The 23,932-nt window shown below is 41.6% G+C and overlaps 2 protein-coding genes across 4 annotated transcripts in view; both read right to left on the bottom strand.

The window, feature by feature from the left end:
- Positions 1-23,932, bottom strand: part of LOC101787477 (oocyte zinc finger protein XlCOF6-like) — a 502,509-nt gene that overhangs the window by 141,114 nt on the left and 337,463 nt on the right. The gene's annotated exons all lie outside the window — the stretch shown is intronic.
- LOC106025945 (zinc finger protein 14-like) overlaps positions 1-23,932 on the bottom strand; it is a 431,103-nt gene that overhangs the window by 162,057 nt on the left and 245,114 nt on the right. The gene's annotated exons all lie outside the window — the stretch shown is intronic.

Raw genomic sequence — 23,932 nt, 5'->3', positions numbered from 1 at the left:
ATGAAAAAATGCTCATCATCATTGGTCATTGAGAAATGCAAATTAAAACCACACTGAGATACCATCTCACTCCTGAAAGAATGGCCAGGATCAAGAAAACCAACAACAAATGCTGGAGAGGCTGTCGGGAAAATGGAACTCTCCTGCACTGTTGGTGGGAGTGTAGACTGGTACAGCCTTTGTGGAGATCTGTCTGGAGATTTCTCAAAAAGTTGGGATTGGAAATCCCATTTATTCCAGCTATTCCACTTCTAGGCATATTCCCAGAAGAACTGAAAGCATCATACCACAGTGATATATGTGCACCTATGTTTATAGCAGCACAATTTGTAATCGCCAGATCTTGGAAACAACCCAAGTGTCCATCAACTGAGGAATGGATAAAAAAGTTGTGGTATTTCTATACAATGGAGTATTATTCAGCTATAAAGAAGGATCACATTGAGATATTTATCAATAAATGGGCGCAGCTTGAGACCATACTCATAAGTGAAATAAATCAATCTCGCATGTGTGAATACCGAATAGTTTCCCTAATGTAAGTAATGATTCAAATATATAAAAATATGTGGTAATCATGATTCCCCATCAGGTGGCCTTGAAGCCTTATAAAGTTTTCACTCATTAATTAGAAAGGCTTTATTCTGGGCTTCTTGATATGGAAATATTTGAAGCTAGAGTATATGAAGTTTTATCCAAATATTTCAAGGAAAAAGACAGACACTATGGTAACTACTATTAAGTCGGGTTAATATATGGTGGTGAAGTACTAGGTTGCTGAAACAGTCATGCTTTGACCTCTATTGTTATATTGTTATGTCCTGTTTTATCTCAATCTCCCCCTTATTCTTTTAAAAAAATTATTTAGTCATTTCTTATGTTTGTCTTAAGGGAAAAAATTTTAAAAATTAGGATATACAAATAGTAACTCTTTTTGATTTCCTATTAACTTGTTTTGAAGTCCTGTAATACTCCCACGATCTTGTTTTGACTGATTAGACTCTGTTCCACTCTGTATGATAGTATCAAGTTTGAGGATATAGGCAACTACTTTGAAGGCAGTAAGATTCACTAAGATGCCCATTCTGATTTGACTATTACCTTCTTTGCAAGTCCTGTAATGTTTACAATGCCTAAGTTTTATTGGTCTTGTTCTCTACTGTTTTGTCCAACTTTATAATATCTAATGAGATAGACAATTCTTTTTAAGGAAACAAGAGACAACGTTGATAACCATTGTTGATAACCTTGTACTCTGTTCTACACCATGTGCTATGTCTATCCTTGGTTTTGACTGACAGCTTTGTTTTGCCATATTTGACTGTATTCTCTCCCGCCCAAAAAAGTAATAAGCACTAAGGAGTAATAAAATCCAAAATGTGTAAATTTTCTTGTAAAAAAGAGAGGGAAAAAAAAAAAGAGAAAAAGAGCTCTAACGGATATAACAGCAAGTGTGTTTAGGTGTGTTAAATAGCTGACTATATCAATGTTTTTGGATCATTGAACACAGCTGTTTGCAGTCTCCCTGTTTGAATGTCCACCTTGTATTCTTTGAAACTGTGATTTGAGCAACTATTTTCAAGATGATAATATGTAATCTATTAACAGGTGATTTCTTACTGTTATGTTTTTTTTTTTTTTTTTTGTAGTTCTGTATTACGTGTACCCTTACACCGCTTTGTTTTGTTTTGTGTTTTTCTCTTTTTCCTCTTAAATTAAAAAAAAAAAACAAAAAACGGGTGAAGGGAAACAGACACAGCCCCGAAGGCAATGAAACTGGATTTGTAGAAAACAGCAGCTAGACAAAGGCGTTTAAAAAACACACAGAGTTATCGCGCTCAGAGAAGAGTGACTACAATGAATCTCTTGCCCCAGATTCTATGGCGCAATCAAGAAATTATGTTCAAATGGACTTCAGTAACCATCTAGATTGTTAGAACTACTGATCAGGACTTGAGTGCTGTAAATTAGGCACAGGGGTGGAAATGCTGACTCTCTGAGGTGCAGGACTGAGTCTGAATCAAACGCACATTTCTAAGAGGGTTTAGATTGCTGTACACCCACACGTCACCCACTGCGGACTTGGAGCACACTGGGATGCAGTCCTGCGGACACCGTAGACCACATGGAGCAGCCTGGAAAATGCAGTGCAAATGAGAGGCGGAGAAAACCCTCACCCTTATGTAGTGTTAGAAAAACCACAGAGAACACTAGAGAATGAAACGCAAAGCACCTCTATAAAGATTCGAACATACGTACAAATATGACAGCATTCTGAGGTAATCTGCAGTTACCATCTGCAACCATGTATGTTTCAGAGATTCAGGGTTCAAATTTTAAGCATATTAAATTTGCAAGTATAAATGAAAATATGAAGGACTTTCCAAATGTAACAACTGCAAAGTACCCAGATGAAAATGCAGATTAGCTGGGACAGCGCTCATAAGGGTCACCTGGGCACGCTGACCGTGACGCGGGCCCAGTCCTCACTGCTGCTCACCTTCCCCTCTCCCCGAGCTCTGGAGAACCCGGGCTCCCCATCTGGCCCCGGCAGTGCTTCCCAGCTCCTCTCCTTTCAGATGTATGACAAGTTATTTTATACAATTCTCTAAGTAAAAAGAAAAACTCCAGAAACACACTTCAGCCAGGGCAGCTCTTACGAGCGCTTCCTTCCTCTTAACAATACAACAAAAATGGCAACTTCTTAGCAAGAAGCCATTTGTATGGTTTAAGCCATTGAACCACGCTTGGCAGGAGTTAGGAGGCTAATGTGTGCCACAAGAAAGTGCTGCCAGGACGCTGTGGCCAGCAAGACACGCAGGAGCAGCAGATCCAAAGAAAACGCACAGCGGGGACAGCAAGGTGCACAGTCAGGTCGGGCCGCCCTGCAGCTCCTGTAACAACCAAGAATGCAGGCGTCTTCTGCGTCTACTGAGGATATTTAATGAGACGGTTACTTTCACTCAGAGCGGTGGGCTGCGGGGTGAACTTCCACCTGTGATGGCCTCCGCTGCAGAGCCCTGAGGCCCCCCCACAGGCAGCACATGGGCAGCATCCGAGGGGCAGGGGCAGCTCCCCTCACCCTCGCTGTGCCAACTCCGACACTCAGGTACGCGGCCTCCAGAAGCTCTGACGGCTTCCAGTTGGCTCCCGACTCACCCAGTACCAGAGTCACTCGGCCCAGAGCCGGTTCTGGCTGCCTCCTCTCTGACCTAAGGTCAGAAGAGCTGGTGACCGGTACACAGACGACCAAGATGGAACTTCCTTAGGAACAGGGAACACAGCCTTCCCTACCACGAGGAGCTGCAGCCACTCTCTGCCAAACTGCCCAGTTTCCAGGACTTCAAGTGCAAAGCGATCACTTTTTCTCTAAAATCTCAGTCTCTTTTAAACCTTACATGGTAAGAAAACTGGTTTGAGAACCTGAGTGCAAATGGTGATTTTCAATACCCAGAATCGCCTGCGAGAGGTGGCCATTAAAGAACTGAGCAATTCCTGTGCTCTGGGTGTCTCTACTTAGCTCTGGATTGAGCAGCCCCCTCAAGGGTGCTTCTAAGAATCAGGAAGCTATTCCTATGCAGAGTGAAAACTCTCCTCATGCAGGGACAGCTGAGACTCACAGGGAGGGTTAGCTAAGGGACTGGGCCCTCTAAGAAGTAGAAGAGCCAGGGCCTCTGCGTCCCAGCAAACAGTCCTGGGAACAGCCTGTAGTTTCACACTGTGTCTATGTGGCTACACACTTTTCCTTTAAGCTCCCCTTCAGCGAGGGCACTTCCCCAAATGAGTTGCTAAAGTATTTGCTGGAAAATTCCCGTGTAGCGACCAAACAGCACTGTAGGAACAAGTCCAATAACCACTCACACATTGACCCTTGTGGGGGGTACAGATGGTGCCCCCAGCTGTAAAACATGACTGCACCCCAGATTCAGCTTTCAGTGCCTCCACTTCACTCTGAGTGGCTTTGTACCTCTTCATGCAATACCTGCAGTACAGTTCTTGACGCCGGTCTTTCCTGGCTGCTCTTCCTCTATGTCAGAGAGACCACATCAGTGAGATGGAGGCTGGCCAGAGCCACCAGAGAGAACACTAACATGTTTCTTTGCGTTTGGGCCATCACTCCACAATGCAGGGAGAGCTCATGAGCCCTGTTCTTTATTGTTGTCAGTAGAAGTCAGACATAAACATCTAAGGTGGCAGTCTACACTGCTGAGTGTACAAAGCAGGACTTCACTGCATGGTGGGAAGCTCCCCTCCGGAGCCAGGTCACCTGCAATCTTAAAGCCTTTCTTACACTCATCTACAACTACTATGAGGCTGGCCATGTGGGGAAACACTGGAAACTCAGGACTTCACTGTGAATAGAAAAAGCAGAGGTCTGAAGAGAGCAAGTGTGGGTGTCAGACCCTGCCTTGCGGCCATTTATAACCGTCACATCCCCAGCTCTGCTACTGAGAGCACCGAGACCAGGGACCCAGCGCCCGCAGCCGCACCAGCTCCAGGCCGCCCTGAACCAGGGCCGCCCCGAGCCCCGCTCTCCCCACACCGCTGAGGCGCTGCCGGGCCACACCGGACGGCACTGTGGGCCGGCAGTGTCACGGTGGGGACGGACTCACGGACACGGCGGTGACCCGGACCCCGCCGAGGGAAAAGTGGCAAAAGCCCCAGAGCCCGGAGGACCTCGGGGTCCGGAGCTCGGCGGGAGGCTGCGGCTCCCAGAGCCGGTTCCGGCCGCCTCCTCTCACACCTCAGCCCGACCCCATCCCTTCCCCGGCTTCCGTCCCGCACCATCACCACTGCGCGGCTTCCCGGTGTCCCCGAGTCCTTCCCACGCGGCCTGCAGCCGGCAGAAGTCCCCGAAAGCGGTCTATGGACACAGCGATCTTGCAGCACTGTGAGGCAGACAGGGAGCCATGACACCGGAAGTCCCCTTCCACATCGGCTCGCCTGATTGGGCGGCTCGTGTAGCCCGCTTCCACATCGGCTCGCCTGATTGGGCGGCTCGTGTAGCCCGCTTCCACATCGGCTCGCCTGATTGGACGGTTTTCCGTCTCTTCGTCGCTGACTGGCTCCTGCTAGCCTCCCCTGAACACACCAAGAAATAAATGCCTGCTTGGCTTGGTAGAGCTCAAATGACTTCCCCACAGTAACTTCTGGACAATGCTGTCTTCTCCAGTGTCAGCCTCAGCTCACCTAAAATAATTGCATCGAAGCAGTTTACTCCTGGCTTTGTAGCTTTGCCCCGATTTCCTTAAAAGACTTAGTGTGCTCCTCTTAAAATGCACTCACTTGTGTGCACAAATCTTTCACGGTCAGTCCTAGGATGTAAGAGGACATCATGAGTGCAGGACAGGACAGGACCGAATGAGATAGAGGGAGGGCTGGCCTTTTTGCCTTTTTGCAGGTCAGTATTTGGAAATGAGGCAGCAGGTTTTTCTGTCAAGATTTTCACACTGTCTCAATCCACTGACTTTCATTCAATACAATGAGTATATGCCTGCAAGAAGGAATACATTTATCATGCAGGTGGAGAAATGAGAGTTAAATGATAGCTATATTCTGCAAAATAGTAAAGATAAAACGAAAGCAAACATTCTTATTCCCTAAAAGAAGCTTCATCCCGAGCAAAAAATATCCCCAAATGTTGAAAGTGAATATATTGACAGGCATAAAGGAAAGAACGATTGCTATAATGGACCACAGCCTTGGTCACTTCTTGGTGAAAATCATAGATATATAAGGGTCTCAGACTGCAGCTTTTCATGCCCAGCAGATTCCTCTTTACCTGTTGAGTTCCTCCACATGTCATCACTAGTGAGGTGGGGTCATATACAATGTAGGAATCCAATGCAGCCAAACTGATTAATTTGGAATTTAATTAGCTGAGCTCAGTGACCACTTGAGTGGACCCATTTCAGAGTCTCACTGAGTGGCCCTTGTATAATCAAGCTTGTGTGATCCAGCAGGATGGAAAGGCAGGCTGAGGACAGAGCCAAGTCCAGAAATCATTCTTTAGGGTCAGGAAAAGCAAAGGTAACTCAGTGGCTCTTGAACACCTCTAATGCTGTCGGTTATCTCTAAGTCTGTTGTATGGTTATGAGTCCTCCAATTGTAGCTGTAATAAGAATGAGAGTTTTGGGTTTTTTCAAGGACAATTTGAGGTAAAGAATTTAAGACTATTGTTAAGATTTTATAGGTTTTTACTGAAGTTTTCTTAGTTACCCCTGACAGTGGTCAGCAACTGGAGTCGTGAAACTGCCAGAAGGGGTCAGAAGTTGGTGCCTTTTTATACGGAGCTTATTATTATGACTTTGTTTTTTGTACATCTTTTGGTTATACTTTTCTGCTGAGTGTTAAAGACAAAGTTAAAGTGAGACCTGTGTTAGTTAAAATTGATCTCTTGTCGTCTCTCAGGATCAGTTAAATCTCAGGCACTAGCTTGCAACCGTGTGAGAAGCCCCTCTGCTCCCCCGTCAGCGTCAGCCATCGGGATGAGTCATGGCCGGGATGGACCACGTTGCTTTCTGTGAAAGCACGGGAGACTTTTGTTCGTAGTGACCTTCCTTGGGCACACTCTGCACTTGTTGACTCCTCTTCTCTAGGGCCCAGCAATCTCCCAGCTTAGGAGTTGCTGACTCACCAAAGTTGTAAGATCTCAGAGCGGTTCCCTGGGTCCTGGGGCCTTAATGGCCTGGGAGGGTTCATGCCAAAATGTTGGCTGGCTTCAGCCCATTTACCTTGCTAGTACTGGTCTGGTTATGGCGTACCCAGGAGAGAAGATCCATGACACTAGCATTGTAGTGGAAGCAGTGAGCTTAATTATTAAATTGTAACTGAATATAAAATTAGCCAGAAGCCTGCCATTTCCTGTGCCAAAGCAGTCAGCATCTCTGTTAGGGGAGAGGCGAGTGGGAGGGTTGCTGTCCAGTATACCAACGGACTAAAATGCAGACAAACTGAACCAAATGTTACACATATATTTTTGAGAGCTGCAGGTCTGAATCTAGACCAGTTGCTTAATATGATGTAGGGACACGTGAATAACAGCTTCATGCTGGTGAGGTGCGGGGAAGGGGACTGTACTGTACTGGTCAGGAACCTGGTCCTGAAGTCAGCAGCCTCCAAGGGAGGGTGGCCTTGGATCAAGCAGTGTTGTTAAATGTGCTGTTTCTTAGGTGCAGGGCACTGAGGAAGACACAGGAGAGCGACTCTAAGTCGGGCACATGAGCTAAATCCTAACAGAAAGCTTTCCCAGGGTGCACCGCTGACCCTGAGCAGAACAAGCCCCTGAGAAGTCATGGCTGACTCAACTGCACTGCCAAACAGAAAGTGAAATCGATAACCAAAGGCCCTGAGTTGCTACTTTTTAACCTTTTGAAAACAATGATAGAAAATGAAAGTGTTTCAATTGCATTGTTCATGGCTTAGATTCTAATAAAAGGCTCTGAACCACAAGTTCTAAAACCCCAGCCTGAAAAGGAGACCTGTCACCTACTGGAAATACAGCAGCAGGTCACAGTGCAGAAGAAATCTCATCCCGAGGACAAAGAGGGTTTGGCAACATCTGGGGTTTTCTGTCCAGTTAACACAGTCGAGTTTCTTTAGAGCAGAAGTGACCAGGCTGTATTTAAACCTACTCAGAAAATAATCACTGCACATTTGTAATACAGTGAGGAAATTCACAGGTCAAAGTTTGTGCCCATCCGCAGCTTGAGACCATACTCATAAATGAAATAAATCAATCTCGCATGTGTGAATACCGAATAGTTTCCCTAATGTAAGTAATGATTCAAATATGTAAAAATATGTGGTAATCATGATTCCCCATTAGGTGGCCTTGAAGCCTTATAAAATTTTCACTTATTAATTAGAAAGGCTTTATTCTGGGCTTCTTGATATAGAAATATTTGAAGCTATAGTATATGAAGTTCTATCCAAATATTTCAAGGAAAAAGACAGACACTATGGTAACTACTATTAAATCGGGTTATTTGGTGGTGAAGTACTAGGTTGCTGAAACAGTCATGCTTTGACCTCTATTGTTATATTGTTATGTCCTGTTTTAACTCAATCTCTCCCTTATTCTTTAAAAAAATTATTTAGTTATTTCTTATGTTTATTTTAATTAAGGGGAAAAATTTAAAAAATTAGGATATATAATAGTAACTCTTTTTGATTTCCTATTAACTTGTTTTGAAGTCCTATAATACTCCCACGATCTTGTTTTGACTGATTAGACTCTGTTCCATTCTATATGATAGTATCAAGTTTGAGGGTATAGGCAACTACTTTGAAGGCAATAAGATTCACTAAGATGCCCATTCTGGTTTGACTATTGTCTCCTTTGGAAGTCCTGTAATGTTTACAATGCCTAAGTTTTATTGGTCTTGTTCTCTACTGTTTTGTCCAACTTTATAATATCTAATGAGATAGACAATTCTTTTTAAGGAAACAAGAGACAACGTTGATAACCATTGTTGATAAACTTGTACTCTGTTCTACATCATGTGCTATGTCTATCCTTGGTTTTGACTGACAGCTTTGTTTTGCCATATTTGACTTTATTATCTCCCCCCCAAAAAAAGTAATAAGCACTAAGGAGTAATAAAATCCAAAATGTGTAAATTTTGTTGTAAAAAAGAGAGGGAGGAAAAAAAAAAGAGCTCTAACGGATATAACAGCAAGTATGTTTAGGGGTGTTAAATAGCTGACTATATTAATGTTTTTGGATCATTGAACACAGCTGTTTGCAGTCTCTCTGTTTGAATGTCCACTTTGTATTCTTTGATACTGTGATTTGAGCAACTATTTCCAAGATGATAATATGTAATCTATTAACAGGTGATTTCTTACTGTTATGTTTTTTTTTTTTGTAGTTCTGTATTATGTGTAACCTTACACCGCTTTGTTTTGTTTTGTGTTTTTCTCTTTTTCCTCTTAAATAAAATTTTAAAAAAAGTTTGTGCCCATTTTCTTTCATTAGAAGTCAGTGTTCAAAGTGTAAGATTACATCACCTCAGTCTAGTTTACAGAACTGAGTCCTCTAAAGACCTCAGCATGCTGCTTAATACAACTCTCTTTTAGCACTGCTACTAAGATAACAAACCACACCAGTCAAACTAGGAGCACTAGGAGATTCAGCAACTAGTGCAAATGTAACACACACAAACCAGGACTAAAATGTCCCATTAAAGAAGCTTCATGAGCTTTCTATGATGCAAAGACTCCTTCCCATGTTTTTAACTTAAATTTATCATTATTTTAGTGAAATTATATGACACAAACCATGAGCAGTTGTAAGTAATGGACTGAGACATATCATAAAAATCTGAAGCATAGGGACTGGAGATTTAGCTCAGAGGCATAAGCGCCTGCCTTGCAAGCAGGCAGTTGTGAGTTCGATCCCTGGTACCAATAAAAACGAAAAAGAGAAAAAAAAATCTGAAGCATAAAAATTTGGAATACCTGGATCATAATCCTCAAGGTATGCAACAAAAGTAAAGTCCTACTTCCATCCAGTTACCTCAGTGGAAGACCTCCAATTCATACAGGAGAAAGAAACTTCCACTGTTGGATGTCAATAACACTGAGTTTGTGTTCTCTAAGATTGAAGAAAGAGCCAGGCATGGTGGTGCACACCTGTAATCCCAGCATTTGGGAGGCTGAGGCAGGAGGATCTCTGTGAGTTTGGGGCCAGCTACAAAGTGAGTTAAAGGCCACCCTGAACTGCACAGTAAGACCTTGTCTCAAAAAGACAGTAAATAAATAAATAAGTTAATTAAATTTTAAAAAACCTGGAGTTTAAGAGTGGCAAGAACTTATTGAAAGGAAGAAAAGCTTCTAAGAAACAGAGGAGGAGGACCAGAAAGTGGGTTGCCACTGTTTATCACAATTTTATTCCTGTGTGTTGAGGTTTTCATAGCTTCCTTCCCTATATTAACTTGGATGTGCATTGTTCCTGTTTTCATATGACCTCGAGGCTGCATCAGGACGTTATTTACATGGACTCATTCTGTTTTTCTGATGTGACATTTATAGCAATTGTCTACCCACCATGCCTGGTGTGTTCACAAGTTTCTGTGACTTTGCATTTTTTTCATTTCATGACCTCAGCGTTGTTGACATCCAACAGGTTGGAGATGCTCTCTCCTGTATGATTTGGAGGTTCCACTGAGATAACTGGGTGGAGGGAAGAGTTTACTTTTGTCTCATAGATTCTGGATTGTGACTCACTTAGGTAATACAGGGATTTACATCTCTTTTTTCTTCATTTTATAAGATTCTCAAAGAGATTATTCATTTTATTTATTCTTTCAAACAGTTCTCTGATTCTTTGTTTTCTTTTTTGGAATTTTGGTCTCAATTTATTCTTTGCTACTTTGTCTTTATATTTTATGCATCAGATCTTTCAATCTGGATTTCTCTTGTTTTCCTAGAAACTTGAGATGCATAATTATTTATGTGGGCACACTTGGATTTTCTGATGTAGGCATTTACCACTTAAATTCTTCCCTCTTAGGATTACATTCATGGTGTCCTATCTGTTCTAGTATGTTGTACTGGTATTATAATTGAATCCAGGAACTGTCTAATATTTTCTTTAATTTTTGTTGTCTCACTCATATGAAAGACCATATTGTTAATTTTCCATGTGTTTGCATAATTTCTTTAGCTTTTGACATTGACTTAATTTCCCTATTATCTGATAATATGCATGCAACAATTTTGATTCTATTGTGTTTATATAGGAATGCTTTATGGGATACTATGTGACCTATTTTGGAGAATTTTCCATGTGGTGCACAAAAGAGTATGTATACCATGGTCATTGGATGGTCACTCTGTAGATAGCTTCCTTTGACTCTGATATTTCTTTTTACTTTTTGTCAGGTTGATCTGTTCATTTGTGGCAGAGGGCTGTTGAAATTCTCCATTAACATTATATTGGGGTGTATTTGATTTTCATGTCTAACAGTGTTATATTCGATGAAAGCTGGTGCACTGCTGTTTGGTGAATAAATGTTTGCACTTGTCACCTCTTCCTGTTTATCTCTACCTTTATCCAAAGTAGTAAGGTTCTCTATGTCTTCTAATTACTTTTGGCTTGAAACTCATTTTATCTGTAATTCAGACAGCTATTCCTGCCTCTTCCACTTTCTTGTTGCGTGAAATATTGTTTTTTTATTCTTTGATTTTTTAATCTGTGAATTTCATTCAGAAGTATATGCTTTCCTTGCATACCACACACACTTGGGGGTCCATTCTGTCAATCTATGTCTTTTGATTTGGGAATTCATACTCTTCATGTTGAGAGTTATTATTGACTGGTAGAGAATTCTTCCCATCATTCTGTTGGGTTCCTGTTTCTGATTTCCTTAGTTATTTCTTTATATTAATTCTTTTTATTTATTCTGCCTGTTGGCTTTCCTGTTTCTTTATAGAATATCTTTGTAATTGTTTTTGTAATAGGGTTAGAAAGAAATGAATTTCTCATAGAAATACCACTTCTTGGCACACTGTCCCCAGAGCCCAGTCTATTTGGGACCCTTGCACCATCTGGGAGCAGTGGAATGGCTGGGCGGGGTGGCAGCGCCGGCATCTGCCTCTCCGTGAGTCTGGAGGACTGTGGGTTCCTAAGCAAGCAGGAGAGCATCACCAGTTCCAGAGGCCCTGCGGCCTGCAGTAAGTTCCCAGCACACTCTCCCCCAAGCCTAGCCTGTTCGGGACTCTTGAGCCTTCCTGGTGCAGCGAAGTTGCTAGGCGGGTCCCAGGCACCTACATCCGCCACCCTGTTCCAGCTGCGCTCAGAAAACTGTGGAGTTTCAAGCAAGCAGGCAGGCGCACACTGTCCCCAGAGCCCAGGCTCTCTGGAACTGCAGAGTTCCAAGCAGGCAGACAAGCACCACAGGTTCGAGAGGCCCAGTGGCCTGGGGGAACTGGGTGTCAGAGTCCCAGGAGCTCAGAACATAGAAGTGGATTTCCAGCAGACCCTGAGGAAGCTTTTGAATAACACTTGAAACAGAGAAATATAGGAAAATAACAAAACAAAAGACCAAATTACAACCTCAAACCTTCAGCCCATCAAAAGAAACCCTAGGAGCGATGTATATAGAAGAAAATATATGCCATACACCTCAAATATTGGACATAATAGCTACTGAAATAAGCAACTCCAGGAGTTTAAAGGAATTCAAACTCAAAATAACCTCCCAGGTAAAAGAAGAAATGATAAAAGAAATGAAAGCGATGCTGAATACATGTAAAGAAAACACAGTTAAAAAATTGGAGGAACTAAACAAAAAGAATCCCTGGATGAACAATATAAGAAACAAACAGAATACATAAAGCAGATGCACAGAGATATACAGGAAATCAAAAACTCCACTGAAAGCTATAAAAACCACCTCAATGAAAGTGAAGATAGGATTTCAGACCTTGAAGACAGGATTGCAGCTACTGAACAGGAAAGGAAAGATCTTTCAAAAATAACAAGGAATCAGGAAATAACAATTCAACAACTGCAAGATGACACATAGAAAAACAACATAAGATTGATAGAGATTAATGAAAAAGAAGGAGACAACATAAAGGATGTAAAGAGGATATTTAGAGAAGTAATAGCTGAAAATTTCCCAAGCACGAAATCAGAAACTGACATCAGGTTCTGTGAAGCCTATAGAACTCCAAATAGTCATAAACAAAATAAAAACTACACCCAGACATATAATAATCACCATCCCAGAAATCCAACACAAGAATGGATTATTAGAAGCTGTCAGAGAGAAAAGACAGATTACTTATAAAGGAAAACCTATCAAAATCACAGCAGACTTCTTTTTTTTTTTTTTTTTTTTTTTGTCTTTTTCCTTTTTATCAGTACCGGGGATCGAACTCACGACTGCCTACTTTCAAGGCAGGTGCTCATGCCGCTGAGCTAAACCCCCAGGCCCCTTACAAATTTCTTTTTTTTTTTTGGTCTTTTTCATTTTTTTTATTGGTACCGGGGATCGAACTCATGATTGCCTGCTTGCAAGGCAGGTGCTTATGCCACTGAGCTAAATCCCCAGCCCCACAGCAGACTTCTCAGTGCAAACAATAAAGTCAAGAAGAGCATGGAGTGAAGTATTCCAGATCCTAAAGGAAAATGATTTCCAACCTAGACTGATGTACCCTGCAAAACTATCATTCAAAATTGATGGTGAAATACGATACTTCCATGACAAAGAACAGCTGAAGAATTTCATGAACACCAAGCCAACCCTGCAAAAATATTGAGGGACAGTTTAGATACACAAAGGAAAAATCCACTAAGCAAAGCAGATAATTAAACATAACAGAAAAATAAAGATGCAACAGCAGAGAGATAACATGTCAACAATAAACCAGCATATAACAGTTATAACCATTAATGTAAATGGTCTCAATGCACCAATCAAAAGAAACAGACTGACAGAATGGATCAAGAAACAAAATCCAACCATATGCTGTTTTCAGGAAACTCATCTAACCCAGAAGGATACTCACAGACTGAAAGTCAAAAGATGGAACACAAAACTTCACACAACATGAACCCAAAAAAAGGCAGGAGGAGCCATTCTGTTTGCAGATGTGAACTTTAAATCAGCAATGATCAGAAAGGACAAAGAAGGTCACTACATACTCGTTAGGGGAAAACTCCAAGAAGAAGAGATAACTATCTTAAATATATATGCACCAAATTCCAGAGCACCCAGTTATATAAAACAACTATTAACAGAAATGAAAAATCAAATTATCAGTAACACAATTGTAACAGGAGACCTTAACATACCATTGACAGATCAACCAGACAGAAAATCAGCAAAGAAACAACAGAACTGAATCACACCTGTGAACAAATGGACTTGATAGACATATACAGAATGTTCCACCCAACAACATCAGAATACACATTCTTCTCAGCAGTACATGGGTCATTCTTTAAAACAGACCATATATTAGCTCACAGAACATATTTAAACAAATGCAAAAGATTTGAAATCATCCCTTGCATGTTATTGGATCATAGCACATTGAAATTAGAAATTAATGATAAAAGATACTGCAAAAATCCCACAAACACATGGAAACTGAATAACACACTCTTGAGTAATCAGTGGGTCACAGAGGAAATTAAAGAAGAAATTAAACAATACCTACAAGAAAATGAAAATACAGATACAACTTACTGGAATCTGTGGGATGCAATTAAAGCCATCCTCAGAGGAAAATTTATTACACTGAGTTCCCACATCAGGAAAACAGAACGAATACAAATAAATAACCTGATGCTACAACTCAAGCAGCTAGAAAAAGAAGAGCAAGTCAAGCCCAAAGCCAAAAGAAGAGAGGAAATTATAAAAATCAGAGCAGAAATCAATGCAATAGAGACTAAGAAAATAATCCAAAGAATCAACGAATCAAAAAGTTGGTTCTTTGAAAGAATAAATAATATCGATAAGCCCCTAGCCAACCTTATTTTAAAAAGGGAAGAAAAAGTTCAAATTCATGCAATAAGAAATGAAAAAGGTGAAATCACTACCGACTCTATAGAAATACAGAAGATCATCAACACCTATTTCAAAAGCTGTACTCTCAAAGGTTTGATAATAGAAGAAATACAGATTCTTAGAAGCATATGACGTACCAAAGCTAGATCAAGAGGATGAAAAACTGCTGAATAACCCAATCTCTATCAATGAAATGAAAGTGTAATTAAGTCCTTACCTACAAAGAAGAGCCCAGGCCCAGATGGATTCACTGCAGAATTCTACAAGAAATACAAAGAAGACCTAATGCCGACACTCCTCAAACTATTCAATGAAATCGAAAGGGAAGCAATCCTTCCTAAGTCATTCCTGGAAGCAAATATTGCTCTAGTACCAAAACCTGAGAAAGACCCAACTATAAAAGAGAACTATAGACCAATCTCCCTAATGAACACAGATGCAAAGATCCTCAATAAAATATTGGCAAATAGGATGCAGCAAATCATCAAGAAGATTATACACCATGACCAAGTGGGATTCATCCCAGGAATGCAGGGATGGTTCAACATACATAAATCAATAAATGTAATCCACCATATCAATAAAGCCAAAAGTAAAATCACATGATCATTTCTATAGATGCACAAAAAGCTTTTGATAAGGTCCAACATTCATTCATGATAAGAACTTTACAGAAAATTGGAATAGATGGTCTTTACCTCAATATAATAAAGGCCATCTATGACAAACCAACAGCCAGTATCATACTAAATGGCCAAAAATTGAAGGCCTTTACTTTAAAATCAGGCACAAGACAAGGATGTCCTTTATCACCACTCCTATTTAATATAGTACTGGAAGTACTAGCCAGAGCAATTAGACAAGAGAGAGAAATAAAGGGGGTAAAGATAGGAAAAGAAGAAGTTAAATTGTCATTGTTTGCAGATGACATGATATTCTACATAGAAGACCCCCTAAACTCCATTGAAAGACTCTTAGATATAACAAATAAATTCAGTAATGTGGCTGGATACAAAATCAATACTCAGAAATCAATAGCATTCCTATACACGAACAACAAAATCACAGAGAGGGAAATAAGAGAAACTGGACTATTCACATTAACAAGCAAAAAAATGAAATATTTAGGAATTACTCTTACGAAAGAAGTAAAAGACTTACACAGTGAAAATTATAATACACTGAAAAAGGAAATTGAAGATGATCTCAGAAAATGGAAAGACATCCCTTGCTCATGGATAGGAAGAACAAACATTGTGAAAATGGCCATTCTCCCAAAACTGTTATACAGATTCAATGCAATCCCAATAGAAATACCATCAACATACCTTATAGATCTAGAGAAATCACTCCTAAATTTCATCTGGAACCAGAAGAGACCTAGAATCGCAAAGGCAATTCTAAGCAGCAAAGACAAAGCAGGAGGCATCACAATACCTGACTTGAAGTTATACTACAAAGCAACAGTAGTAAAATCAACATGGTATTGGAATCAAAACAGAGCCAAAGATCAGTGGAATAGATTAGAAGATACAACTACAACTACAAACACACTCAACCACCTTATCTTTGATAAAGGAGCCAAGCAGGCTCGCTGGAAGAACGACAGTCTCTTTAATAAATGGTGTTGGAAAAACTGGCTCTCCATTTGCCGAAAACTAAAACTAGACCCATGCCTATCACCATGTACTAAATTAAAATCTAAATGGGTCAAAGATCTGAATATTAAAACAGAAACACTAAATATATTGGAAGACAAATTGGGTAAAAACCTTGAAGACATAGGGGTAGGTAGAGCATTCATGAACAGGACTCAAACTACACAGGAAATACTTCCCAGAATCAACAACTGGGACCACTTCTTATTAAAAAGTTTCTTCATGTCAAAAAAAAAATCTCCAGCATAGTGAAAAGAAAACCCACAAACTGGGAAAAAAAATCTTAGTGAACTGTCCCTCTGACAAAGGACTTCTGTCTAAAACATATAAGGAATTAAAAAAAAATCAGACCCCCAAAATTCAAGCGTCCAATCCAAAAATGGGCATCTGAGATGAACATACAATTCTCAGATGAAGAAGTACAAATAGCAAATAAGTACATGAAAAAATGTTCATCATCATTGGTCATTCAAGAAATGCAAATTAAAACCACACTGAGATTCCATCTCACTCCTGAAACAATGGCCAAGATCAAGAAAACTACCAACAACAAATGCTGGAGAGGCTGTGGGGAACTCTCCTGGACTGTAGTTGGGAGTGTAGACTGGTACAACCATTGTGGAGGTCAGTCTGGAGATTTCTCAGAAAGCTGGGTTTGGAAGCCCCATTTGACTCAGCTAGTCCACTTCTAGGCATATTCCCAGAAGAACTGAAAACATCATACCACAGTGATATATGTGCACCCATTTTTATAGCAGCACAATTTGTAATTGCTAGATCTTGGAAACAACCTAAGTGTCCATCAACTGAGGAATGGATAAAAAAGTTGTGGTATTTTTATACAATGGAGTAGTATTCAGCTGTAAAGAATGATATTTATATATATATATATATCTCAATGATCACATTGAGATATATATATATATATATATAAATAAATGGATGCAGCTTGAGACCGTACTCGTAAGCCAAATAAATCAAACTCACATGTATAAATACCAAATAGTTTCCCAAGTGTAAGAAGTGGTAAGAATACATAAAAGTGTGTGGTAACCATGATACCCATTATATTTTTTTGAAGCTTTATAATGTTTTCATTCATTAAGTGGAATGGTTTTATTCAGGGCTGTTTGATTTTATTGTCTGTGATAATATGAACATTTATTTTGAAGAAAACAAGACATTATAATAGCCAGTGCTGATTTAATATCAGCTTATTTTGAAGTCCCATCCAGCTTTTGTTCTTCTGTCTACATTGGTTTTAGCATGTTGTATCTCATTGGATATTATAATGTGTGAAAGTATAAACAAATTTTTTTATTTAAAGAGCAAGAAAAACAACAAAGCAGTAAAAGGGTACAAGCAGTACAGAATTTCAAGAAAAAAATATACAGTAAGAAATCACTAGTTAATAGATTACACATTGTCATCTTAGAAACAGTTGTCCAAATTACAAAATTAAAGCATACAAAGTGGACATTCATACAGTGAGACTGCAGACAGTTCTGTTCAATGATCCAACAAAAACTCAGTAATATGGTTTTCTATCCTACACACTTAAATATACATGCACTTATATCCTTTAGGCCACTTTCTTTTCCTCTCTTTTTGCAATAACAATTACACTTTTTGGGTTTTATTACTCCCACAGTTCTTACAACTTTTTTTTGAAGAGAATAAAACCAAATATGACAAAACAAAACAGAGTCAGTTAGAACAGAAGGATGGACATAGTATATGAAGCAAAAACAGAATACCAGGTGATCAAAAATAGTTACCATTATGCCTCTTGCTTTCTTAAAAAGAGTTAACAAAATTTTTTATAGAATAGAGATAATATAGAAACCACTGTTCATTTTCTGTTAGTTGGTTCTGAACACCCTGTAATACTTTTACCCTCTTGAATGGTTTTACACGGTGTTGTTATGTTTGATACTATAGTATACGAATGTATACTCAAATATTTCAAAGAAAGAGACACTATGGTAGCTACTGTTATGTTGGGTTATCCTGTGGTGAAACACTATGTTGCTTAAATTGTTCTGTTCTGACCTGTGTTGTTATGTCCTCTTTCATCTTAAAATCTCCCCTTTTTATATATATATTTTTCAAATTAAAAAAAGAAAAAAAAACAAATTTCCATCAATTGAGGGATCATACATGAAATGTGATGTATAGGCACCGCTGGGTGTCACAGCACAGGTCTGCAGTCCCGGTCACCTGGGAGCCTGATGTAGGCCCGAGCTAAGGCTGGACTCTCAAAATAAAGTTAAATAAAGTTTGGTGCTGCCTGATTGTAATTGCCACACTAAGAGAGGCCAAGGCAAGAGGATCCAAGTCCAAGGCCACCAGGGAAAGTCAAGAAGAATCTGTCAAAACTGACAAGGCTAAGCCTGCGATGCAACTCTGCGGTACAGTAACCTGGGCTCAATCGCCTTGTCTAAGTGGAACAGAGCTGACTCACGGTGTGACACGGACGGATGCTGGAAATATTGTGCTCTTACAGAAGCCAGGCACGAAAGACCTCATCTCATAGGATTGCACAGCTATGGCAGCTTTAGACTGCAAATCCATAGAGACACAAAGTACAGTAGCAGCTGGCTGGGTGGGGGCTGCGAGGGTGACATTTCATTCAGGGTGATGAAAATGTGCTGGTGTTATCAAAGTGACACTTGTGCAATGGTCAAAACATTAAGAATCACTGGTTTGTATTTTCAAATGGAAAATTTTATGTGGTTGAATTTCCTTCCACCTCCCCAAATATCTCACTCCAGGAACGAAAAACAGCTTAGGGCAGGAGCTCCAGACCCAGGCTCCCGCTCTGCCAGAACCTGAGCCTCCCTGCATCCCCAGCCTGCGTCTTGCTCACGGTGAACGCTGAGAGCTGCTTCTTCCTCAAGGCCTGGCAAAGAAGGAAGATGCCCAGCCCGGCCCAGGTCCCCAGTGCGGAGCAGGCCACATTCCCGGTGTCCGTGTGTCCCGTTTCCCAGTGGAGAATCATCACCGCACAGGCCCACGCCGGGCGATCGGCAAGGCTGACTCAGCAAGTGAGGACACACGGGCCAGACCTGGAGGCCGCAGAGCTGGACAGGACAGCCGTTCCTGAGGCCTTCAGGGAGGGAGCACTGTGGTCACAGAGAACCGGCCGGCGAGAAACTCTCAGAACAGGGTCCCTCAGACAAGAGATGCACAGAAGTGGGCACTGAGGACACTGAGGACACGGGGCTCGAGGGAGCTCAGTGCGCCAAGGACAGCGGGAGGCCTGGCTGGGCAGGAGGAGGGAGAGGCGGGCAGGAGCAGCAGGGTGTGCTGTCACAGGAAGCTCCCCTGCGACACCTCTCTCCTGCCCTTCCTCGGTCCACTGCTGCCCTCACCCCAGGGCCGAGGGTGTCACCCACTGCTAGAGTCACAGCAGCATGCACTGAGAGGTGCACTCTCTGCTTGTACATAATAAGCCAGTTTGAAAAAGCTCTTTATGTCCACATTGTCTTTTTAGTACGTTCTGAGCCAGGGTCTTGCCGTGTAGCTCAGGACGGCCTGCAACTCACCGTGTAGCCGGCAACCTCAGACCCTCTGCAAGACCTCACCTCAGCCTCTAAACCGCCTTCCTCAGCCCCCTCGCCGTCTAAGCCAGGCTTACCATGGTGCCTTAGGGGGCACTGTTAACGTGATTTTACTAAAATGTTTAACTAACATTTAATAATAAGCCGAGCTAATTAAATTTCACTTTCTATTCAAATTTGCCTGCATGACCCCGAGGCACAGACACATATGCACACAGTGAAAATTAGTATTGGAGTTTTCAATGCCTAATTACTTGAGGAAGGGATAGTGAAACTTGAAAGCTGACAGAAAATTATCAATTCTTTGAAAAGTGATGATTTATTGATATTCAAAACGAACACTGTCCTTTATAGTCCTGTGCCGACGTCATTGGTACAGACCTAGTTTGGTGAGGCTGGCTGGGTGGGAATGCTATGTCTGCTGCGTGGCTCACGTGGACACACACAGTGGCTGCCTGCAGAGTGTCCAGAGCTCTGTGATCCTGGGGCTGGGGACACAGAGTGCCTCATGCATCCCTGGGTCTGCCACTGCCACTGATGAGAAATACAGGACCTGGAAATGCCACTGGGTCCCTCTAATGCTGTTTGTCTTTTGAAAATGGACTCCATCCACCCAGTGGGAGGTCACAAGATGCCATGCAGACCCTGCATGGCACAGCGTCAAGCAGTGTATGAGGTCTGTGCAGAGCCGGAAGGCAGCGGGGGAGACAGCGTGCGTGGAAGAGCCCGCAGGCCGGAGCTGCTGTGCCTGGTGCAGCCCCGCTCTCCCCTGCATGGAGCCCCACCCTCCCACCGCAGACGCAGGAGTTTGTGACTGGGGCAGGATCCTGGCAGTGATATGGACGGTTTGGAACACTAAAACCTAGAGGCTCGTAGAGCTGAGCAGAAATCAGCAAACTGTTTCCACGAGGGGTCAGATGGATTTACCCGGCCTTTGAAGCTAGAACACGGATGTCTTCTCCTCTTCAACTCTGCAAGTGAAAGTTGAAGGCAGACATACACAGTCTGTAAACACAGATGGAATTCCAACAAAACCGTATGTCCAAAACCAGGTGGCAGGCTTGGTTTGGTCCACTCTTGCATCAATAACATAAGGAAAAATTGGCAATGAAAGCAAATTATTAATCCAGTGACAAACAGGAAAAACAAACAGAGCAGAGAGAACGAATAAATAGCTTTGTGATAGCCTTGTTACACTTCAGTCAATAAACATATTAAACCTGTATTAATCAATCATAGACTGAAATTATTACAATAGACCAGAAGTATCCCAGATACTTAGAAAAAAATATGCCTGTGTGAAACACCCAAAAATATTAATCTCATCTTACATTTTGCATTTCAAATTTTAGTCAGAGAAATCATGTAAAAATAAGTGTCAATTTCTTTTCTTTCCTTCTTTCTTTTTTGAGTGTGTGGGGCTGCGTACCAGAGATGGAATTTGTGACCTTGCGCTTGCCAGGTAGGCGCTTGTGCCACTGAGATAAATCTCTGGCCCGAATGTCAATTTCTCATAAACCATTCTGCTGGCTCCTACTTGTAACTATGACCAAAAAGAATAATTAACATTTGGAAACTGACATGTATAGAACACTGCCCCGCATGGAAGAGCCCATTTGGATTTCACTTTTTAGCCCATGAAGGACCCTTTACTGTGCCAGAATCCAAGCTGTGACCCCACATTATTTGTGACTGTCCTGGCCCCTACGCTTCCTCCAGTCTCAAAGTTTTTGGGTCCTTCTTTACCTTTTGATAGAGCATCCTCCTTGGTCTATGCAGCTCGCCCTCATGGCAGTACGGTTATGCATCTTGCCAAGGACACAGAAGGGACAAAGTGCCTTCCCCACGTGCGGTGAGAGAACACATAGTGCACTAACTCCCAGGACTGTGTAATCACACCAATCCCTTGTTTATTGTGCTGTGTGACAATACGGTCTCTATTTTCCGCTCTGGAATTAATAAGCATCATCGGGAGCTTCTCTGACCCATATAGAATGACCTGTTTCCCTTCAAACATCTGCCTACTTTGGTGCCGACTGCAGACAGTCCCTGGTCACGATCCACCTGTGCGACGGCTGTCTGGATGAAAGGCGCTGTTCAGACTGACGCCCACTAAATTGGCTTATGGCTGTCTCCTTCTAACACAGCTCTGTACACCTGTTTTTAGGGTGTCTTTTTTGTTGATTGTGCTGTACAGAGCAGTGTGGTACATTCTCTTTTACCTCACAGTACCACGTGGCAAAGTTAGGCAAATGAAGCTCAGTCACCAAGCGGGGGTTCTGTAGGGCTGTGTTTGTTCTGAGTAGGGACAGGTACACACGATGTGGAGTTCCGACCCTAGCAGCCACACTTCAGAGTATGACCAGTCACAGGACTACAACTCCGTCATTAAAGGAGGAATATCTATTAACTCGCCATCATTGTTTTTGGATGAACAATTCGATTGTAATGCTTGCTGAATGCTGCATTCCATGTATTTCATGATTCTTTCCATATTTACGTAGAGAGAATCTGTAGGGAGCAGCTTTGAATAGCTGCTGCTGCCCTGCCCCTCTTGCCTGAGGGCATTTTGTGTGTCAGCCTACATTTCCCATGATCCTCATGTCCACCTACATTACCCATAATCCCCTCCTGCTTACGTCATATATCCGGATGTGATGGTGACCTATCAGATAACACTCTGTGCCCTCTTCCTGCCTTTGGCCCGCCCCCCACCCTATATAAGTTGTAGCCATTTTGAAAATAAATGAGACTCGATTGGAATCGCATCCTGTCTCCATCTCTCTTTTCTCTTGCCCTGCCCCCATCCCCGATCCCCTCTCCAGGTGAGACCCAGGTGAGACCCACAAACTGGTCCGCAGGGCGGATCAAGAATCCACTTGATTATGAAAACACAAGTGTAGCTAAAAGTCTGGATGCGGACACTAATCAAGGCGGTGGAGGGGTCGTGTTAGTGAAAGGCATAGTGGCTCTCAGAGAAAGACTTTCTAGAAATAAAAGTCACGACATGAGGAAGATGTCAGGCCATCAAGAGCTCCTAATAGCCTCGACATTTTTGGGTCTGAAAAATCTAAGAAATGAAAGAATGGAAGGGAAGGATGGAGTCTGACAGAGATGACACGGAAACACACAGAACCAGAATGAGGACTTCGTCATCCCGTCCTTATTTTGCTGTTGCTATTGAATTTCTTTCTTTTTTTCGAAGCAGGGTCTTGGTATATAGTTCAGGCTGGCACTGAACCCACTGCGTAGCCCTGGCTGGCCTTGAAATCCAGGTGATCCTCTTTCCAGAACCTCCCAAGTGCTGGCACTACAGACATGAGCACCCCACAAGCTCCGTTTTAAAACTGATAGAAAACATTACAAGTCATTGCTCAAAAACAGCAGGACCACGTTCACTGGTTTTAGCTGCACATAGAAGAATATTTTCTTTTTAATTTGTGAATATTTCCATTAATTTCACCCTTTTATTTCTGTACTCTTCCCCGTCCTCTTCCACAATTGTATCCTTCATATATTTTCAAAGACAGACGCATCGTCTGAGTCACAAAAGAAATCTGAATGAAGTTTGGGGGATTCACGTTGTAGAAACCATTTTCCATGCCAACGATAGAGTGTGTTTAAACACTGACAATGGAGACAGCACTAATGATTGCAGAGACTTTAAAAGATCAAGGGGAGGAGGAAGATTACAAACAACTGAAGTCCCGTAAGTTCAATAACTGGGATAAAATGGACATATTTCCTAAAAGATATAAAATAATAAAGTTCACATAAAAAACTGGTATGCTGAAAAGCAATATACCTAATAAATAAATTAAATGAGGAAGACCTCCCCAACTGCAGGCTTCAATGGTTTCACTCGAGAACCTCACCAAACATTTAAATAAAAAAATCAAACCAGTTTTACAAAAAGTCTTATAGAATGTTTAAGAGGAAGAAATATTCTCCAACTTATCCTTCTAAGTCAATATGTCTCAGATTTTAAAAATAAAGACAAATAGGTAGTTGTGGTGGCCCAGTCCTGTAATTTCAGAACTTTAAGAGGCTGAAGCAGGAGAATCTGCTTTGAGTTTGAGAAACCCCGCGCTGCATGGTGAGCTCAAATCCAGCATGACTTGTACACCATGATCCGGATTTTTTAAAAAGCCAAAAAGTTCCCGCAAAATTAAACTTCAGACCAATA

Source organism: Cavia porcellus, unplaced genomic scaffold (genome assembly GCF_034190915.1).
Source record: "Cavia porcellus strain 051 isolate PalLab524CR breed Dunkin Hartley unplaced genomic scaffold, mCavPor4.1 scaffold_33, whole genome shotgun sequence".
Classification (NCBI taxonomy): domain Eukaryota; kingdom Metazoa; phylum Chordata; class Mammalia; order Rodentia; family Caviidae; genus Cavia; species Cavia porcellus.
This window is presented reverse-complemented; position numbering and strand designations above follow the sequence as displayed.